Raw genomic sequence first — 20,976 nt, 5'->3', positions numbered from 1 at the left:
TTGGCCAGAGGCTTCCCTAAGTTGTTTGTCACATTGGCTTCTACAAGATGGCAGCTTACTTTATCAAAGACTACAAGCTAAGAAGGCAACAGAAGTCACAGTCTATGAAACCTAATCACAGAAATGACATCCCATCACTGTTGACATATTATATTGGTTAAAAATAAGTTGCCATATGCAGCCTAAGTCGAAGAGAGAGGATTACACAAGAAAGTGAATACCAGGAGATAGAGATTATTGGAAGCCATCTCAAAGTCTGCCTGCCACACCAGGTTCCAAAAATGTCTAAGAAGCTCTTTTTCATGGCACCTCGGAGGTGATCAGCTGCTTCAACAAGAAGCTGAACATCTTCTTACCAGTCACTGGCTGCCAGAACTTACTGAAGTGAATGATGAACAGAAACTTCATACTTTTCATGAGAGGCCTATGGCCACAGAAATTGCTGCCGATGCTCTGGGTCATGATTGGAAGGGTTATGGGTTTCAAATCAGTGGTGGAATGACAAATAAGGTTTTCCTGTGAAGCAGGATGCCTTGATCCATGGTGTGGTAGCTGCCTGCTACTGAGTATGGGGCACTCCTTCTATAGACCAAGGAGAACTGGAGAAAGAAAGTACAGGTCTTTTGAGGGTTGCATTGGGAATGTCAATCTGAGCATTCTCAACTTGGTTGTTGTAAAAAAAAAAAAAGGAAAGAAGGATATTCCTGGATTAACTGATACTATAATGCTGCCTTGACACCTGAGGCCCAAAAGAGCTAGCAGATCCACAAACTTTTCAATCTCTCTAAAAAAGATGATGTCCATCAATATGTTGTCAGAAAACTCTTTAAGGGAAACCTAGGACCAAAGGACCTAATAATCAGCGTCTTGTTATTCCACATGTCCTGCAACACAAATGCCAGATGTTGCTCTGAGGAAATAGAGTTCCAAAAAAATAATAAGGAACAGGCCACAGAATATGCTAAATGTAGGGCCAAGAGAATGAAGGAGGCCAAAGAAAAATGCCAGGAACAGATTGCCAAGAGACACAGGTTATGCTCTCTGAAAGATTCTACTTGTAAATCTGAGTACAGTTAAAAATAAGAATTTTTAGGAGTAACTAATAAATAAGGTCAGACCTCAAAAAATTTAAAAAAAATTTGTTTCAAAGAAGAAGCAAGTACGGCCTGGCATGGTGGCTCATGCCTGTAATCCTAGTACTCTGGGGGACCGAGGCGGGAGGATCGTTAGAGCTCAGGAGTTTGAGACCAGCCTGAGCAAGAGCGAGACCCCTGTCTCTACTAAAAATAGAAAAGAAATTAGCTGGACAACTAAAAATATATAGAAAAAATTAGCCGGGCATGGTGGCGCATGCCTGTAGACCCAGCTACCAGAGACTGAGGCAGGAGGATCACTTGAGTTTGAGGTTACTGTGAGCTTAGGCAACAGAATAAGAATCTGTCTTAAAAAAAAATCATGTGCCTGGGGCCTCCCAGGAGTTATGCAAGGATGTTTTCCTTTCTTGGTTTTTTGTGTGTAAATGTGGTTTTAAGTAGATTTGCTAGAAAGGGTTAAAGCAAAAAAATATATATATTCCTGAGTTTTTGCATGGTGATAACACCTTGTGCCTTTATATTTGTAAATAAGTTCATGGATATGAAATGCTTGGCTCACAATTTTTTTTCTTTTTTTTTTGAGACAGAGTCTCACTTTGTTGCCCAGGCTAGAGTGAGTGCCGTGGCATCAGCCTAACTCACAGCAACCTCAAACTCCTGGGCTCAAGCGATCCTCCTGCCTCAGCCTCCCGAGTAGCTGGGACTTCAGGCATGCGCCACCATGCCCGGCTAATTTTTTCTATATATACTAGTTAGCCAATTAATTTCTTTCTATTTATAGTAGAGATGGGGTCTCGCTCTTGCTCAGGCTAGTTTTGAACTCCCGACCTCCGGCAATCTGCCCGCCTCGGCCTCCCACAGTGCTAGGATTACAGGCGTGAGCCACCGCGCCCGGCCACAATTTTTTTTCTTTGAGTATCTTAAATCTACTATTTCAATATCTTCTGGCATAAAGGATTGCTGTCAATAGTCTAATGATAATCTAATCTTGTTTTTCTTTTTTTTTTTTTTTTTTTTTTGAGACAGAGTCTCACTTTGTTGCCCAGGCTAGAGTGAGTGCCATGGCGTCAGCCTGGCTCACAGCAACCTCAATCTCCGGGGCTCAGCGATCCTACTGCCTCAGCCTCCCGAGTAGCTGGGACTACAGGCATGCGCCACCATGCCCGGCTAATTTTTTGTATATATATTTTTAGTTGGTCAATTAATTTATTTCTATTTTTGGTAGAGACAGGGTCTCGCTCAGGCTGGTTTCGAACTCCTAACCTTGAGCAATCCGCCCGCCTCGGCCTCCCAAAGTGCTAGGATTACAGGCGTGAGCCACCACGCCCGGCCAAATCTTGTTTTTCTTAGAGTCATATGTGCTCTTTGCCTAAATGTCCAAATGATTTTTTCCGTTTTTCTTTAGGAGTCCAGTAAAAGTACTAGAATATGTGTTAGATGTTTCTCTTTCAAGGTTGATATTCTCAGGCAAATGATGTGATCTTTTAGTATATACTTTTGAAGCTTTTGATTTTTTTCTTTTTTCTTTTTGTTTTGAGACAGGGTCTTGCTCTGTCTCCCTGGCTAGAGTGGAGTGTCATTATTGTAGCTCACTGCAACTTCAAATTCCTGGACTCCAGCAATTCTACTGCTTCAGCCTCCCAAGTAGCTGGGACTACAGGCTCATGCCATCAGACTCAACTAATTTTTCTATTTTTAGTAGAGATGGGTCTCGATCTTGCTCAGGCTGGTCTCCAACTTCTGGCCTCAAGCAATCCTCCTGTCTTGGCCTCTCAGAGTACTAGGATTACAGGTATGAGCCACTGGGCAGAGTGGAAGCTTTTGATTTTAATTAGGAAATTTTTTTCTTGAATTATAGTTTTTATTAATAGTACTTGTTTTGTTTCCTTACTAAGAATCTCTTTTTCTGAAGATCTGGCTGAGCTCCATAATTTTTCCTGGATTTACTAGTTTAACTCTCTGGTGTCCCACCCCCCTCGCCTACCACAATAAATTCCCTCTCTGATCATTATCATGACTTCTAAGACCCTATGTGATCTACATGCATACTCACCCCCTCATGTCCTATTAAGTTTTATCTTGCTCACTGACCTTCGGCCACATTAGTCTTCTTGTTGTTCCTTGAATATGCCAATCACATTCCTGCCAAGCCCTTTGTACTTGCTGTTCCCTTGCCCTGGAATTCCATTCTCCCTTATAGCCTCATAGCTCACTCACTCATTTCCTTCAGGCATCTGCTTAAATGCCTCCTTATCAGAAAGCCTCCTCCCTGGTTTATAATATAGTAGCACCCTCCCCTTCAATATGTATTTTCTCACTGTAATTTCTTTTTCTTCATGGTGTGTATAACTGCCTGACATTTTATATATTTGGTTAAGAGTTTACTGTCTGTCATTTCCCACTAAAATGTAAATGCCATGAGAGCTGGAGCTTTTTCTGTTGTGCACATTGCTATCCCTGCAACCCTCTGTATTTGACAGGGTCTAGTTAAGAAATAAGACTAGGCCGGGGGTGGTGGCTCACGCCTGTAATCCTAGAACTCTGGGAGGCCAGGGTGGGAGGATTGTTTGAGCTCAGGAGTTGAGACCAGCCTGAGCAAGAGTGAGACCCTAGCTGGACAACTAAAAATATATATATACAAAAAAAAAAAAATTAGCCGAGCATGGTGGCGCATGCCTGTCGTCCCAGCTACTTGGGGTGCTGAGGCAGAATTGCTTGAGCCCAGGAGTTTGAGGTTGCTGTGAGCTAGGCTGACACCAAGTTCTAGCCCGCACAACAGAGTGAGACTCTGTCAAAAAAAAGAAAAGAGAAGGGAAGGGAAGGGAAGGGAAGGGAAGGGAAGGGAAGGGAAGGGAAGGGAAGGGAAGGGAAGGGAAGGGAAGGGAAGGGAAGGGAAGGGAAGGGAAGGGAAGGGAAGGGAAGGGAAGGGAAGGGAAGGGAAGGGAAGGGAAGGGAAGGGAAGGGAAGGGAAGAAACAAGACTAAGTATTGCAGCAAGCACCTGGGCAAATCGTGGTAACCCAGAGATAATAACCACAAGAAGTAGCTACCTCCCAGCAAGGTTAGAGGAACAAAAGAGAAGAGGAAGAGGTTAGGACCAATGGGAAAAGGCACCTGGGAGCTCTAAGCAGGAAGTACTGGCCTGCCACTGCTGCTGCTGCCATACTTATGTAAGGGCACAGCGAGAGGGACACATTAGTCTCCTCCACTCACGGGGTTGACCCATTCCTTCTCCTGAATGTGAAAAAATAAAAAGCAAAAAGAACACGTAGATGTTGGACTCCACTGCCATTGTTGGAGTGTCCTGACAGGAAGAGCAAAACTCAAAAAAGCAGTCCCTTCCTCTCTCCTCCCACCTTCCACTCTCCCTCTGGTTCCTCTTATTGACAGAACCTAAGAGAAAGCCAGTGAACAAAGGTGTTTGGCAAACGTAATTTGCAGACACCCAGACCCAACATATGAGGGTGGATTTGAAGCGGAGAGACAATAAATTAACAGAGTCACAGCTTTCAATAGTGTCAGGTACACAGTAGCTGCTCAAGAGCAGGATATTTTTAATAAATATCAGTTTTCTTCACTATTATTTGATTCAGGGGCTCATCTTGACTTTAAATATCAGCCTGTCTTCTTTAACTCTTTTTTGTCTTTTTATCTCTTCCTACTGTCTTATAGTTTGGGTGACTTAGATTCGGTCAACAGCACCAGAAGCTGGAATAAAGGTCCAATGTAATGATAAGGGGCTAGGGGGCGGGGATTTTTACTGTTGTTTGGTTTTTTGGCTTTTTGTTTTTCGTATACGATGTCATGGCGACCTGGGGTAAGACATTCTAGAAGAATGGTAAAAGATATCCAAGTCAGGAATTAATAAAAAATATATTGCACCATACTACATCTTCTCCACCCTCAGTACATGTTAGGGACCGACCTTCCACAGCCCCACCAGACAGAAAAGCAGAGACATCGAGGATGCAATCACACAAGAGGAGGTTTATTTTCTGGCTAGCCAGGGTCCAAGCCCCAGAGCACCAACGCAGTGGCCACTCTCACAGGCAAGGACCCGGACTGGAACAACAGCATGCCTTTTATCCCCATGGTGCACAAACTGCGCACAAGCTGACTACGCATGGATCTTGAGTTGACCTTTAAAATGATTGGTTGCCCACTATTGCCTTTTGAAATAATTGGCGGGTTGGTTGCCCCCTATTGCCTGATGGACCAGTCGCTCATGCTTTAATGACCTCATCCCATAATTCCCCATACAGCGGTGTAGCAAGCAAGCAATGACCAGAAGCAAAGGTTTGCGGCTAGCTCATTGCCCCACCCAAGTAAATTCCCGACAATTGGAAAAACTCCACTGCCCTTCCTCTGTCCTACAAATTCCTCTGCCCTTCCTCTGTCCTACACATTCCTCTGCCCTACAGTACAAACCTCATGCTCTCCTCTCTTTCTCAGCACCCTAGAACAGGCAGGTTTCTTGACGCTGGCGTTTTATTAAAAAGAATTGACAAGCATATGTGAAAAACATTTGAAAAATCTTCCAGCTCTATCTGCAATTGTTACGAGAAAAAAAAAACAACAGAAGAATTTTGTGTATTCAATTCTTAGTGAAAATCACTATTTCATAAGTGAACAACAGCCAATTATCCGTTCAGTCTCATCAAAGTAATTTCCTTGGATTTTTTTACAAGACATATTGCATACACGTTTCTAGGGAAAAAGTAGAGAGGAAACACAAAGATTTGTTAATCTCCTTCATTTTCTTGCTTCTTTTGAATTAGGACAAAGAATAAAGAAAACATATGCGTTGCCCCCTCTGAGGTTCGAACTCAGGACCTTCAGATTATGAGACTGACGCGCTGCCTACTGCGCTAAGGAGGCAACTGGCCTCTGGCTCCTTATGGGGCACCTACCAACAATACTATAAGAATCCGTTTTATTTATTTATTTATTCCTCCCCCCTTCCTTTCTTTTTTTCGTCTTTCCAATAAAGGAAAGAATCACTTTTAAATTCTCTGAATCATAGTGTTTCAAAATAAGGTGTAATTGTGATTCAATTCGCGTCTAAAATAATTTGGTTGACAAAGCCAAGCACAAAGTAGGAGCCAACCCCACTTCCCCTATGGACTTTTCTGCGGAGATTTTAGGGGCTGTGAAGGCAACTGAGCCCGGAGTTTGCAAAAGTCTTGCACCAGGCCCGAGATTTCTTGTCTCACTCCTTGGCCAGAGGCAGCAGATTTTCCTCTATGATCGGGGCTTTCGTAGACGCGCCACCCTCTGAAAGGCCAACAAAACTTAAATAATAAGGACTGCACTGCACTCTCTTGTCTCCCTTGTGAAGTTCTGTGGAGGCGCTGGGTCCCCCGAAACGGTGAGAAGAGGAGGTCACAGGGTTCTTTCCTTGCTTCTCCTTATCAGCAACCGGCTCAAACCCAAAGCGGGACTTGTTCTCACTCCTTCATTCCGGGGGCTTACTCCCTGGAGTACAGGCGGGTGTGGAGCCCACAAGCCTTCGGGAACTCTCCGTCTCCGCGCCCCCTTTTCCTTGCGTTTGTGGCAAACGTGGGCAGGAGCCTCCTCCCGCACCACCTGCGACGTCCCATTCAGGGACCACCTGGAAGCTGTGAGGGAGCTAAGTGTTGAGGGTCAGGGGGTTCTCGGGCTTTGGTGGGGAGCGGGAGAAAATGCCGAATAAAAGCGCCCGCAGGGACGGCGCGCTGGAAGGGAGGTAGCCTTCTGGGAGGGGAGGATTGACCCGACTGAGAAGGGGCGATATTCACTCCCCAGGAAGTGCAGAGGAAGAAGTGGCCCATGGGAGGTAGCGTGGCCGAGCGGTCTAAGGCGCTGGATTAAGGCTCCAGTCTCTTCGGGGGCGTGGGTTCGAATCCCACCGCTGCCAGGGCTGTTTTTTGGTCATCTTTCTAGCCAGATATACGTCTATTTTTGAGTCCAGTGTGGACAATTCTCACAGCCTCCCTAGTCGAGCAGGTTGGCTCTCCTACTTCTGCTTTCCCAGGGGCCAGAGATGACGCTCATAGATGCAATGTCTAACACATGATAGGCCTCCAGCTAATTGTTTCAATTTATAAAGACTTAGTACCTACCGTGTGAAATTTACTTCTTTGACCACCATTGTATTTTCACCACTCAGAGGCGTCCAATATATAACAGACCTTTGTTTAATTCATTCGTTTATTGAAAATAAAATTATTCGGCACCTACTATGTGCCAGCTTTTTACTTGGGCCTTGCATATACAGCAGTATGTCCTTATTAGATTATTCAATACATGATGGACAGTGAATGGCTGTCAGTCTTCCTGAATCCGCTGCAACTGGGGTCAGGTACTGCCTTCGCCACTGAGGAAATGAATTCTTTCTGAACCTGCCATTTGGAACCCTAATTATGCTGATCTGAGCTGTGGTGCTGTACAAAAGGCGTCGCGCCTTGCCACGCAACTGTCCTTACATTCGACCAGCTCCAGGCACTCCGTCTTTTTCAGCATGTCTCTTTGTCTTTCTGGGGGCGCCCTCTTTTTGTTCCAAGCAGTTCATTTCGGTAGCATCGCTTTTTTCATCCTCTGGGCCTCAGGTTAGCAGTTGCTTTCTCCTGGAAGTTTCCCTTGAACTCTCCCTCCTACCCGCTCCAGAATTACAATCAGGTACTAAGGATATGGAGGGGAACAGGAGAGAGGGTCCCTCCCCTGATGCCTACTGGGGAAGACAAGCCTTAGACATATGGCCCCAATATGGCACAACTTTCACTTAAAGAATGAGATCGAGGCCGGCACGGTGGCTTATGCCTGTAATCCTAGCACCCTGGGAGGCCCAGACGGGAGGATCTCTCAAGGTCAGGAGTTCGAAAACAGCCTGAGCAAGGGGAAGACTCCCTTCCCAGCAAAAGCAAGACCCCCCCACTACTAAAAATAGAAAGAAATTAATTGACCAACTAAAAACATATAGAAAAAATTAGCGTGGCGCATGCCTATAGTCCCAGCTATTCGGGAGGTTGAGGCGAGCCCAGGAGCTTGAGCTTGCAGTGAGCTAGGCTGACGCCACGGCACTCTAACCCCGACAATAAAGTGAGACTGTGTATCAATCAATCAATCAATCAATAAATAAATAAATAAAATCCCACTCTGACACATACAGCAAAGAAATGCCCCGTGCTGGAGAGCATACAGCAGGCCTCAGTTTAGCTCCTCTTTCCTCTGGCAGACTTTCCTCATGCTACCTGCGCTTAATCTGGTATTCCTCTTGGTACGCATTGTGTGTGTTCTGCTATTGCTCAATCCCTCACTTATTTTAGGATCAATCACTCACTTATTTTAGCATTAACCATAGTTTAAGGAAAGTTTTGTGTAATAGTCTGCTTTTCTCTATATACCATGAGTTTTGTCTTTCCCATTTTTCTTTTGCTTTCCCATATCATGAAAACTAAATAAATATGTAGGTAAATTTCAGAGAATAAATACATGAAAGAATGTCTTTCTAATTTGTAAAATGAACAAGATACACAGAGATGAGGAGCCAGGAAGACCCTGTGATCTTCAGTTTTAGGTAAAGCCATGTGCTTGGAAGCCTCATTTGCACAGGACACTCCAGCTAACTTGGGTTCTTTACTGGTGATTATGCCATACTAACTTGCTCTTTCTGGACTCAACTCTGCTACCAGGGGATTGAAAACTGTTCTTGCTCAAATTACCAGAAAACAAATTGTTTCAGATTTGGTGGCTCAGACATCTCTTCTCTCAGTCATTGCCTTCAGTGTCCTTCATGAATTTCCATTCACCTTGCAATATTTGTGAACCAGCATGGGCAATTCCAAGGAAAACATTCAGGCTTCTTAACATCAAACTCAAGAATAAATAAACCAACCCATGGCCATCTGCCGTATTTCTCAGGTCTTTATTCACTGTTCTTTCCAGGGGATATCTGTGCTAAGGCTGAAATAAACAGATGACGGTCATGTAGACCCTTTTTCCCTTTCCCTATTCTCAGAAGGCAGTTTAAGGTCTTTAGTTGAGCAGTAGGCTTTTGAGGCCCTGATATCATTTTAAAACCAATGGACATTTTAATTTTATTTTCTTTCTCTATTTTTTTTTCTTCTTCCTCCTCCGCTTCTTCCTCTTGTAATTCGTGTCTTTTTTTTTTTTTTTTTTTGACGCATAAGGTGGAGGCTCATAGAATAATAATAATAAAAGGGCCCGGGAGGTGGTTCAAGCCTGTAATCCAAACACTCTGGGAGGCCAAAGCGGTTGGATCATTTGAGCTCAGGAGTTCCAGACCAGCCTGAGCAAGAGTGAGACCCTCTCTCTACTAAAAATAGAAATAAATTAGCTAAACAACTAAAAATATATAGAAAAAAGTAGCTGGGCATGGTGGCCCATGCCTGCAGTCCCAGTTACTCAGGAGGCTGAGGCAGGAGGATCGCTTAAGCTCAGGAGTTTGAGGTTGCTGTGAACTAGGCTGATGCCACGGCCCTCTAGCCTAGGCAATTGAGTGAGACTCTGTCTCAAAAAAATCAAATAATAATACTACTAATAAAAGATACCTATGCTAGCTAAAGAAGAAAGACCCAGTCCATTATTTAGCTGGGTCTGAGATAGTTTAGATTATTTATTAAGGCTAGGGGTCTCAAAGAAATAGAATGGAAAGTTTATGTGTTTGGAGGAAGGGGGTAAATATTTAAGAACATTTTATAGTAATTTAGCCAGAAGTCCTCAAATTTAACTGTATTTTCCTTACCTCCCAAAAGATGTATTCAATTCAATCCATATTTATTAAGCAGGCATTTTGTGGCAGGTACCTTTCTTGGTTTGAGATAAACAAAAATGAATGCCAGAAAATGATTCAAGGGTTCCTTAGCAATGCAGCCTTGAGATACTACCAGAGACACATTAAACATAGATGGCTGATAATTAATATTTATTAATATATTGACTAAAGTAGTAATTTATGCCTGAGTATTTCTTCAAGTCATGCTACATATATGGTCTATTTGTTACATATTCTTACAGTTACTAGATAAATAATCATGTTATCTTAAGATTTGAAAAAACAAATGACTATGTTCAGCACTATGATATCCTCAATTGGTAATTCACACTGTAGGATCCCTATTTGTGGGGCCATCTGAACACTGAAACATCCTCCTGGGAGCTAGGACTCAGAAAGGCAAAAGATGGCCAAGGAGGAAGAGGAGGGGGAGAGGGAAGAGGAAGGAGAAGAAGAAGAAATTAGCACCTTTCAACTCTGTCAAATTTAGCCTATTGAGTGAGTGCAAAAAGAAGTCTAAAAGGCAAAAAGTCTGAAGATGGGCTATTCTACTAAGTATTCATTCGTTCATTCATTCATTCAATCATCCTCTCATTTATGCGTTCATACAGCAAATGTTGATAAACTAAGTACCAGACCTCGGGCTATCAAAAAAGTGAGACTCAGTCCTGCACTTAAGGCATTTTGGAGCGGGAGGACAGATTTTCAAAGTTTAAGCCTATGATTACAGGTGAGTGGGAAGTACCAAGATACTGGGTCAGACCAGAGGGGACAGAGTGAGTGAAGTTCAAGGGAAGCGAAGTACCAAGATACTCCGAGGTTGCTCTGGAGGCGTCTACAGATGTGACGGAAAGAACATGTGAAACTGTACAGAGGAGATACTATATTTTACTTTTCTCACTTTCAAATGGTGAGACAAATCCAATTTGTCCTTTCGTGGGTTGGACATGACAGCAAATCAAAATCTCCAGGAACAACCATATTCCTGGATCAGGATCCTACCCTGCCCCTGAGATAGCGGGTAAGAAACCTGGGAAGAAGGGGATACAGTGTACAGACCCCTCCCACTTCCCCTCCCATCACAGTGTTTGACACTTCTATTGCTTCTCCGCGGAGAAGCGCAGAGATTTTCCTTAAAAAAAAATCGTCCCTGCAAAAATTACTTTACATAAATTAGGAAGAAATGTAGATCTTTCACTTAAAGTAGTTTTTTGGGGTTTTTTTGTTTTGTTTTGTATTGTATCTATTTAATCACCCCGCCAACTTTTTCCAGAAAGAATCTAAGGTGATGAGTCATTTTTTTTTATTTCATCATATTATGGGGTACAAATGTTAAGGTTATGTATATTGCCCATGCCCCCCTCCATCCTGGAGTCAGAGCTTCAAGGTATTTTATTTTTAATTGTAGTCTCTGAGAAAACAAGAAAAGAGACCCCAGATGGAGCATGTGTGCATGTGTTGTAGAGGAGGGTTCCATGGTGTAATGGTTAGCACTCTGGACTCTGAATCCAGCGATCCGAGTTCAAATCTCGGTGGAACCTTTCGTGTTCCTCATTTTGCCTTGCAACACGGAGTTAACCGTGTTGCTTTCGATTCCAGCATTTTGATTTTTGATCGGTTCTGACACCTAGTAATGATATGTAGCATGCGATCCTAATCCGTGAGATCAGGATCAGGCTATAATCACTGAGGCCGTATGTCTTTCTGTTCCCATCACCTTAATTTTCCCCCGAGGCTGCCTTAGGTTAGTGTGCATTTAGTAAATGTGCCTTTAATGAACTAACCAGAGCAAAGAACACGTGATTCATGATTAAGTAGTGAGCAAGATGGAAAGGAAGGGGAGAGAGCTCATTGAGGGTCCATCATTTTTGTTAGGATTGAAAAGGAAAAGGTCAAACGAAGAATGAAAACAAAGAAACGTCTGAGAAAGCGACAGATTAAAGCGAGGGCGCAAAAGAAGCTCGTGTCAGAAGTGGGATTCGAACCCACGCCTCCATGCGGAGACCAGAATCCTCAGTTTGAGGAAGTAGAACTTGAGTCTGGCGCCTTAGACCACTCGGCCATCCTGACACCTGCTGTAAAAAAGCTCCCAAATGAATATAATCTTCCAATATTACGATGACTGTGTGCTAGTATGTGCTATTATTACTTTTATACTTTATGGTTTCATCTGAGAAACGGAAAAGTAAATCCCTATAAATTAATAGAAAGTTCTTTGTATTTTTTTTTCTCGACAGAGTCAGGAAGTTTGATTCAACTCTCCAGGCTTTCCTCTCAATCTGAACTAGAATTCAGCGTTTCTCGCCCTTTTCCTCTCTTCCATCTACCCTTCCCTGCCCGCTCCCGGGTGCAGGGTAACAACCCAGTCCCGAATCCGGACTGGACGAGAAAGAGGGAGAGAGAGAGAGAGAGAGAGAGCACTTTTTTCTCCGTGACAAGAAAGCACGGGCTCTGTTGCCGAGATGCTGCTGGTTGGCAAACTAACCGAATCGGCATGAGCGCAGCAGGGAAGAAGTGAGCGAGCCTTGCAGATCAGGCAAGAAAGCAGGAGAGTCAGTGTAGACCGGAGAGGGACAGGGCAAGTAGGGTGCAGGGGCCCCGAGCATGAAGACTGGCTGTGGATGCGAGCAGCGGGAGCTGTGGTCAGGGGGTGAAGGAGGGAGAAGTGCGGGCGTAGCGAACCAGAGTGGCATGAAGGAAATGTCAGCACGGAGCGCGCCTCCCATCTCTTTCCTCGCTAGACTCCGGAACTGGGCGAACCGGCTGATCTCCCCTCCCCCTACTGCTGTCGGGAGGTTGGACGCGTATGTCAGCGGAAACTGAGATAAAGTTTCCTAGAGATAAAGAATGACAGACGTTAACATTTGAAGGTCCCCCCAAGAAATAGCCAGGCCTCCATCTGACGCCCCAAAACTCGCCAGTCCACTATTGGCCCAGGTCCACAGACCCTCCAGAAAATCAGTCCTTTATTTTAAATATGAACGACAACCAAGGATAGCCAGATGTCTATGAAATAATTTCTACAATAAGACAAGGACGAATACAAACAGGAGGGCGAGGGGAAGAACTAAGAGGAAGTAAATAGGTTATTAAGTATGAAATGTCCGGTTTCCTTAAGTACTAAGTTTGACAGTTGATATCTCTGACATTTCACTTTGACACTTTTTGTTTTATTTTTATTGTGAAGGCACATCCTCAGTCTTTCAAATGCATGTTTTGTCTTGTGATTATCTTTCACATTTTTTAGAGTAATTTTTGTGAAACCATGGATAAGTTGAAAATTTGTGTTATTTCCAAGTATGAGTCCTTTTGTGGAACCAATACAGCACAGACAGCTTGAAATATCAACGAAGGGTTTGGGAAGGATGTGGCTAATGAACGCACAGTACATTGATGGTTTGACAAGTCCTCTTCTGGTAACTTTAATCTTGAAAATGAGCCACGTGGGCAACCTGAGACCAAGGTGGATAATGATGAGCTGAAAGCTGTAGTGGAAGCGAATCCATTTCAACCTACACATGAATTAACAGTAAAGTTTGAGGTTACTATTAATATTCCAACAATACTGGACCATTTTAAACAAATTGGCAAAGTAAAGAAGCTGGATAGATGGATTCCCCATGAATCAAAGGAGTATCCGAAGAGAAATTGTCTCAAAGCTTGCTGCCACGACACAAAGGCGAAACATTTCTACACCATATTGTTATGTGTGATGAAAAATGGATTCTTTTTGACAAATGAAAAATGAAAAATGGATCCTTTTTTCACAAGTGTTTGGCACAATGGTTGGATGAATATGTGTGGGGCGCGGTGTCAACGCCATTTACAAGTTGGCGCCTGTTTCCGGCTTTGCCTAGAGCAGCTAACAAGTTCAGCGCACGCGCAATTGTCGGTTGCCCTGTGGCGCGAGAATGCAAACGAAGGGTCCTGCTATGGACTAATGCTTTGGTTGCTCGACAGCTGAGCGGCCTATCGCAGCTTAGGGGTTGTGCTTCTGGGGTTTATAGCAGCCTGCGCGCTGCCGGGCTGGGTCTTCCGCATCATGTAAGTCTAAAGGGAACCCCATTAAAGCACTGTCAGAAGAACTCCGGTTGCCGCGTCTTCCTTGCTGGCGAGGCGGGCGCGACAAGTGGTGCCGAAACCCAGGAACCGAAACAACTTTGAGGCACCAGCGGAGACGACCTCGACAGAGGTGAGTTCAGAACTGACGTGTGGGACGGCCAAAACTCCCCTGCTTCCAAAAAATGGGTAATAATCCGCTGCGGCGCTTTTTGTGGCCTATTAAGAACCTCTTAGCATCACAAGGAGTGCACTGTGAGGAAAGGACCCTCATAAAATTTTTGAAGGAGGTGGACCGTGTAGCTCCTTGGTTCCTCCACTCCGGTTCTTTGACTATTCCCTCTTGGGGGAAGTTAGGACGGGACCTTCGTAGTGCGGGGACTCTGAGGCCAGGCACCCTCCTTGTTCACAACCTAATTATGGAGTGCCTGCATGATGAAAGCTCAGGCCCGCGCGTAGCGGCTAGCCAAAAAGCCTTAGATGACTTGCAAGACGCAAGTTCCGAAAGAAGCAGTAGGGGAGGGACCACGGGAATAAGAAAATGTAGAGCTCTAGAAAAGGAAATGCAGGGAGGGAAAGCGCAACCCGATCTGCCTAATTGTGACCCCTTACCAGATTTTGACAATCTTCACTTGTCGGACACTGCTGACTCTGAGTCAGAGTGCGGAGAGGGCCCAGAGTCAGATGAGGAACTAGAAAAGAAAGAGGTACAAGGCTTTCAGAAAGTAGACAGGAATGGGCGGTACCGCCCGCCTCCGTATGCCCCGCCTTATGAGGAACTAGGCGCTCGCCCCAGGCAGAGAGGCGCATGGCAGGGTGACTCATTCATCCACCCTGAAGAGCGAAAAGAGCTGTTCCTTACCTTTCCTGTCTTTGAGAATAATAATCAAAGGGGCTGGGAGCCAGTGAACGCCAAGCAATTGAAAGAGCTGGCGGAGGCTGTCCGAAACTGGGGACATGGGGCCTCCTACACCTTATCTTTGGTAGAGAGACTGGGCAATACAGCAATGACGCCCAGAGATTGGAGTCAGCTCGTCAAGGCAGTACTGACTACAGGTCAGTATTTAGATTGGAAGTCCATTAACCAGGAAGAGTGCATGGAGCAATCCCGGAGAAACGCCCAACGCGGGCAACCAGCATGGAATTTTGACATGCTCACAGGGCAGGGGCAGTGGGTCAACAATCAGGTCGCCTACCCAGAGGAGGTATATGCCCAGATCAACTCCATAGCCATCAAGGCGTGGAAGAGCTTGCCCAATCGTGGGGAGGTCAAGGGTAACTTGATGCAATTGCCCCTTGGCCTGGCGGCCGCTGTTTTAGCAGCTCAAGCAAAGCAGGAACGCAATTGCTACAATTGTGGCAAACCTGGGCACCTTAAAAGGCAATGTAGAAGACCTCCTAAGCAAGGGAGCTCCTCTAACAAACAGCCAGGCATCTGCCCTACCTGTGGCAAGGGGCGACATTGGGCTTCTGAATGTCGCTCGATGAAGGATAAGGATGGAAAACCCATAGTTCGGGATCAAAATGGAAAACCTGTACCTAAGCAAAAAAAACGGATGGCGGGGCCCCGATCCCAGGGCCCGCAAATATATGGGGCCATGCAGGGGAATATCCAGGAGAGGTCGCTCCTAGCGCCTCCGGGGAGCCAAGGAGAGCCACTAAAGGTTCTGCAGGATTGGACCTCTGTGCCACCACCACAACAGTATTAACCCCCCTCATGGGGTGCCAACCGGTCCCATCTGATTTTAAGGGACCGTTACCTGATAATACTGTAGGACTCGTCCTCGGCAGGTCTTCATCAACTCTGCAGGGATTAATAATTCACCCAGGAGTTATTGATTCAGATTTTGAAGGGCAAGTAAAAATTCTTTGCTTTTCCACTAGAGGCATAGTTTCCATATATCCAGGAGACCGGATAGCACAGTTGCTAATTTTACCTAGCCTCCATTCTTTATTCCCTAGTAAACAAAAAATCAGAGGAGAAAAGGGTTTTGGCTCCTCTGGAGGAAACTGCATATTTGTCATTGAATTTAGATGAACGTCCTACTATGGACTTAACCATACAAGGAAAGACATTTACAGGCCTCCTAGATACAGGAGCTGACACTAGTATAATTTCTGAACGCTGGTGGCCAAAAACGTGGCCATTGGCCCCCTCAGCTCAGACTCTGCAGGGATTGGGATATGCATCCTCTCCAGTGATCAGCGCCCAGACCCTGAAATGGAAGGATAAGGAGGGTAGAGAGGGTAGTTTTCAACCTTATGTCCTACCTCTGCCTGTAAATCTTTGGGGTAGAGATTTGCTATGGCAATTGGACTTCAAATTGACCAATGACTATTCTGTTCAAAGTCAAAAGCTGATGAAAAGCATGGGCTGTGTCCCAGGTAAAGGGCTTGGGAGGAACTTGCAGGGAAGAACTGAACCTATAGAGCCTGTGCCACGACCTTCTAGGCACGGGCTGGGTTTTTCTTAGGGGCCACTGAGGATCCTCTGCCCATACCCTGGAATACAGAGAAGCCAGTGTGGGTGCCTCAGTGGCCCTTGCCCTCTGAAAAGTTACTCGCGGCCCATAATCTAGTGCAAGAGCAGCTCACTCTTGGGCATCTTGAACCCTCTCAATCTCATTGGAATACCCCTATTTCTGTGATTAAGAAAAGGTCTGGTAAATGGAGACTGTTGCATGACCTTAGAGCAATTAATGCCCAGATGCAGCTTATGGGGCCTGTTCAGAGAGGACTGCCCCTTCTCTCAGCTTTGCCTAAACATTGGAGTCTGATCATCTTGGACATCAAGGACTGTTTTTTCTCTATTCCCCTGCACCCACAAGATAAAAGCCGATTTGCATTCACGCTTCCTTCCATAAACCACGAGCAGCCTGATGCAAGATATCAATGGCAGGTTTTGCCTCAGGGCATGGCTAACAGTCCCACTATGTGCCAACTTTATGTGGCCTCAGCTATCCAGCCGGTTAGGCAGAAGTTTTCAAAGGTAAGAATTATACACTATATGGATGATATTCTCTTGTGTCATTGTGATGATGGCGTACTTCGCCAAGCTTATGCGTCCCTTCAGGCTCACTTAAGGGAAAAAGGCTTGCTGGTCGCTCCAGAAAAGGTGCAAGAGGGAGAAGTAGGCGCGTTTCTTGGTAGTAGCATTCTCCCTGACAAAATCGTACCCCAAAGACTGTCCATCCGAAGAGATGCCTTAAAAACATTAAATGATTTCCAAAAGCTGCTAGGAGATATCAATTGGCTTCGACCTTTCCTATGTCTTACCACAGCAGAACTGAAGCCATTATTTCAGATTCTAGAGGGAGACTCACACATTACGTCCCCTAGAACTTTGACTCCTGAGGCCCTTAAGGCTCTTCATAAGGTAGAAGAAGCCATTCAAAAGGCGCAACTAGTGCGCATTCAACACCATGATCCTTTCTCCCTCTGTGTACTCCCTTCTCCCATGCTCCCTACGGCAGTGCTTTGGCAGGATGGGCCCCTTTTATGGGTGCATCCTCAAGCCTCTCCAGGAAAGGTGATTGGCCACTATCCTACCTGTTTGGCCGAGATAGCTTTAAAGGGTATTAGTTTGGCTGTATCCCATTTTGGGCGTCACCCTGATAGCCTGATTTGTCCATATACTGCCAATCAGGTGAACACCTTATGTGCCACTCTTGATGCATGGACCATATTGAGATGCACCTTCCCGGGGAGCATTGACAACCATTATCCCAGACATGCCTTACTGCAGTTTGCAATGCGGAACGAGCTTATTTTCCCAAGAGTAACTTCACTGCAACCTTTGGTTGATGCCTTGGATGTGTATACCGATGGCTCTAAGACGGGTATTGGGAGCTATGTCATTCAGGACAAGGTGTATACCAAACAGTTTAATTATTCTTCTCCTCAGCTAGTAGAGTGTGCCGTAGTCGGTCTGGTTCTCAGTACCATCACTGAACCTATCAGCATCATCTCAGACTCCTTTTATGTGGTCAACGCAGTTAAACAGTTAGAGAACTCCTTTCACATTCTTGCCAAGAGTACTGTCTTTTCTGTATTTACAGAAATTAGGAATACTATTCAAAATAGGAAAAACCCATTTTCCATTCAGCATATCAGAGCTCATTCCTTGTTACCTGGACCTATGGCTGCGGGAAATGCTATGGCAGATCGCGCCACTCGCGCCCTCTGGGTGTCTGATGGCCACGCCGCCGCCATAGACTTTCATAAACTTTATCATGTGCCAGCTGAAACCTTACGACTTAAGTTCAGCATCACACGTGCAGATGCTCGTGAGATTGTACTGCAATGTCCAAGTTGTGCTCCTTATCGCACTGTTGTTCATACGGGCGTAAATCCTAGGGGTTTGCGTCCTCTACAACTGTGGCAAATGGATGTAACTCATGTCCCATCCTTTGGGAAGCTTCAGTATGTTCACGTGTCTGTTGACAAGTGCTCAGGCGTCCTTCATGCCACGCCTCTGGCTGGAGAAAAGGCAAGTTACGTTATCATTCACTGCCTAGAAGCTTGGGCAGCCTGGGGCAAGCCCCGGGTTATTAAGACAGATAATGGCCCAGCTTATACCTCAAAATCTTTTCAGCAGTTTTGCACTCGCTTGGGTGTGGAGCACCGTACCGGTCTTCCCTACAACCCTCAAGCGCAAGGCATCGTGGAACGTGCTCACGGCACGCTCAAAATGTACTTACAAAAACAAAAAGGGGGAGATGCCCTACAGCTAGGGCTATCACCCAAAGGACGCCTCTCCTTTGCTCTCTTTACTTTAAATTTTTTAAATTTAGATGTCAAGGGACGTTCGGCCTCAGACAGGCATGTCACGCCTGCTCCGCCACAAAAAGAATTAGTGAAGTGGAAAGATGTGTTGTCTAATCTATGGAAAGGCCCGGATCCAGTGTTAATGAGATCCAGGGGAGCTATTTGTATTTTTCCACAGGACCAGGACAATCCCATCTGGGTGCCCACGCGGCTGACTAGAACGGTGCAGCAGCCTCCAGAGCAGCATGGGGACCCAGTGGCTACTCCTCCTGACGACAGTATGGATGATCGCGAGGATGGCAGCGGAGCCACGCTGGGGGATCCTGTCAGTGCCTCCCCTGCCGATGCCTGTGACACATAACTCACCAATTTTCCCCCGCCTCTTTTCTACTAATGTTTCCTTGGGCACTGCGTACCTGCCGTTGGACACGCAGAGTAGTAAACTGGAGGGAAATAGATCCTTCTCCTTGAAGGGGACTTTGTGTTTTGTGTGGGGTTAACGGAAGCTGCACAGACTTGGCTCCCCTGTCCATAGTGGCGGGGGGTATGGCAGGGAATGCTAGTTTCGCATGGAATTTTAGCGACTCTTTTAAAGGTTCTGTGAGGGTGATTGCGGGAGGGCGAAACGCGACCTTTGCCCCTATACCTGTCTGGGTTTGGCCCCCGTTTATCTGGGTGGTATCCACGGAAAAACCCTCTGGTACACATGTGAACTGTTCCTCTAATACGTGCAATTATACATTGTGTTGGAATGCCACGTCTCACCCCTCTGCCATTGTTACCCACTTGCCTAGATACATTCCTGTTCCTGTTGAAGCTCCTAGCTCTATGACTCTGTTTCAGTCTTGCAGCCACGGACCATGTGGTATTGGCACAGACATTTGCTGCGCTTGAACTGAGACAGTCTGCACAGGTGTGGTTGACCATGCTAAAAGGTTAGCCTAGTTTTGGGTTGCACCCGCTCCTACCCCCAGGTATTTTAGTAGACATGGCCTTTGCACTCTGAGGGGTCTCTCCCATTGCACCAAATAAGGCATGTCTCCTATCCCACAGCCAGCCTTTGCACACCTCCGAGTTGTGCTCATTGCACGAGGATAGGTGGTTGCTGGTGAAAGTGAGGCTCTGCAACCTTGATCGCACGGTCGAAGGACGGTGCTGAACGGTTGCTCAGCTCTCATTAAATTAATAAAACAGGGGGAGATGTGGGGCGCGGTGTCAACGCCATTTACAAGTTGGCGCCTGTTTCCGGCTTTGCCTAGAGCAGCTAACAAGTTCAGCGCACGCGCAATTGTCGGTTGCCCTGTGGCGCAAGCATGCAAACAAAGGGTCCTGATATGGACTAATGCTTTGGTGGCTCGACAGCTGAGCGGCCTATCGCAGCTTAGGGGTTGTGCTTCTGGGGTTTATAGCAGCCTGCGCGCTGCCGGGCTGGGTCTTCCGCATCATGTAAGTCTAAAGGGAACCCCATTAAAGCACTGTCAGAAGAACTCCAGTTGCCGCGTCTTCCTTGCTGGCGAGGCGGGCGCGACAAATATGAAGTGCCAAAACACAGTCTAAAATCAAATATTCATCAAAAAAAGCTAATGGTGTCTGTTTGGTGGTCCAGTGTTGTTATTATCCAGACAGCTTCATGAAACCTGGTCAATGGATTACCAGATGTCTACTGCAACCAACTGGACAAAATGATGAGGATGCTTGTGAGTAAGCAACCAAAATTGGTCCACAGAGACAGGCCAATCCTCCTGCTCAACCACATGTTGCACAAATAGTGCTGTTCAAACTACAGAGGCTGGACTTGGAAACTCTCTGTAATTCACCATATTCACCAAACCTTGCACCAACTGACTACCACTTCTTCCAGGCTTTGGGCCACTTCTTGCAAGGGAAAATATTCAATTCTCAACAAGCTGTGGAAAACACTCTTTTTGATTTCATCATCACTCTCTCCAGGCTGCATTGCTACTGGCACAAGCAAGCTATCGTTAAGATGACAAAATTGTGTTGATAGTATAGGTGCATACTTTGATTAATTGTATTGCTTCTTGTTTGAGATATAATAAACTACAATTTTTTTTTTTTTTTTTTTTTTTTTTTGAGACAGAGTCTCACTTTGTTGCCCAGGCTAGAGTGAGTGCCGTGGCGTCCTAGCTCACAGCAACCTCAAACTCCTGGGCTCGAGTGATCCTTCTGCCTCAGCCTCCCGGGTAGCTGGGACTACAGGCATGCGCCACCATGCCCGGCTAATTTTTTTATATATATATCAGTTGGCCAATTAATTTCTTTC

The 20,976-nt window shown here is 45.6% G+C and overlaps 4 non-coding genes across 4 annotated transcripts; 2 read left to right on the top strand and 2 right to left on the bottom strand.

Annotated features, from left to right (window-relative positions):
* Window positions 1-5,898: 5,898 nt before the first annotated feature.
* On the bottom strand, window positions 5,899-5,971 carry TRNAM-CAU (transfer RNA methionine (anticodon CAU)). The gene has a single exon. It is a non-coding gene; the product is annotated as a tRNA-Met (tRNA).
* Window positions 5,972-6,907: 936 nt separating this feature from the next.
* Window positions 6,908-6,989, top strand: TRNAL-AAG (transfer RNA leucine (anticodon AAG)). The gene has a single exon. It is a non-coding gene; the product is annotated as a tRNA-Leu (tRNA).
* A 4,346-nt stretch (window positions 6,990-11,335) lies between these two features.
* Window positions 11,336-11,407, top strand: TRNAQ-CUG (transfer RNA glutamine (anticodon CUG)). Its single transcript has one exon. It is a non-coding gene; the product is annotated as a tRNA-Gln (tRNA).
* A 423-nt stretch (window positions 11,408-11,830) lies between these two features.
* Window positions 11,831-11,936, bottom strand: TRNAL-CAA (transfer RNA leucine (anticodon CAA)). The gene is made up of 2 exons: window positions 11,899-11,936; window positions 11,831-11,876 (listed from the first exon to the last, which is right to left on the bottom strand). It is a non-coding gene; the product is annotated as a tRNA-Leu (tRNA).
* Window positions 11,937-20,976: the final 9,040 nt, after the last annotated feature.

This window comes from Microcebus murinus, chromosome 15, assembly GCF_040939455.1.
Source record: "Microcebus murinus isolate Inina chromosome 15, M.murinus_Inina_mat1.0, whole genome shotgun sequence".
Classification (NCBI taxonomy): domain Eukaryota; kingdom Metazoa; phylum Chordata; class Mammalia; order Primates; family Cheirogaleidae; genus Microcebus; species Microcebus murinus.
Note: the sequence above shows the minus strand (reverse complement) of the source record. Positions and strands in the feature narration are given on the sequence as shown.